This window comes from Meleagris gallopavo, chromosome 1 (assembly GCF_000146605.3).
Source record: "Meleagris gallopavo isolate NT-WF06-2002-E0010 breed Aviagen turkey brand Nicholas breeding stock chromosome 1, Turkey_5.1, whole genome shotgun sequence".
Classification (NCBI taxonomy): Eukaryota; Metazoa; Chordata; class Aves; order Galliformes; family Phasianidae; genus Meleagris; species Meleagris gallopavo.
The window spans coordinates 63,374,515-63,375,253 of record NC_015011.2 but is presented as its reverse complement, the minus strand read 5'-3'; positions in this window follow the sequence as shown (position 1 = coordinate 63,375,253).

Sequence of the window (739 nt, the reverse complement as noted above, 5' to 3'; positions counted from 1 at the left end):
AACCAGAGAGATTATTAAAAACACGATCTCTATAAATAGCTCTTTTTTTGTAATCTGTGCATCCGCTATGAACAATGATAAACAATACCAAAAAGAAGGTCTTCAAAAGAAATTTCTCACTGAAGACTAATAATGCTAAGAGGAAAAATGCATCGTTTCTGTTCCAGACCTACAGAGCTTGTCGGGCAAAGGTGATACCAGTTAGTTTGCCAGAGGCTGGTATGGGGTGAAATGTGTTTCTGATAAATGCAACTCTCCTAAAGCAAGGTTTGTAGGGAACTGTAATTCACAAAGGTTGATTATGAATGTAGAGTTCATTTGGAGGTCTCTGTTTAGATGAGTTTGTCTGAATGAAGAGGACAGAAGCAGTATCAGCTGTACTGGGTGACTTTTACTGTGGTTTGGCTTACAGAGACATTGGCCATTCCTGGAAGCGTAAGAAGAATTTCTCAGTGGTACAATGATATCTGGAAATGAAAAGACGTTAATTATATCAGGAAACATCATGTAGATTGCATTTCAATTTCCTAGATTCTTTGGATAGTATTATATAAAACAAATTCAATTATATTTCCTATCAATGTTGAAAAGCATGGCAGCCAAAATCTGGCCTTCTGATTTTCTAAGATTTTTCAGATGAACTTGTGTTAGTAGCAGTGGGAAACTGCTTTTCCTCTGTTGAAAGAAAGAAAAATTTGTCTTGGATAGATAAACCTGGAAAGAATACAAGGAGGCAGGC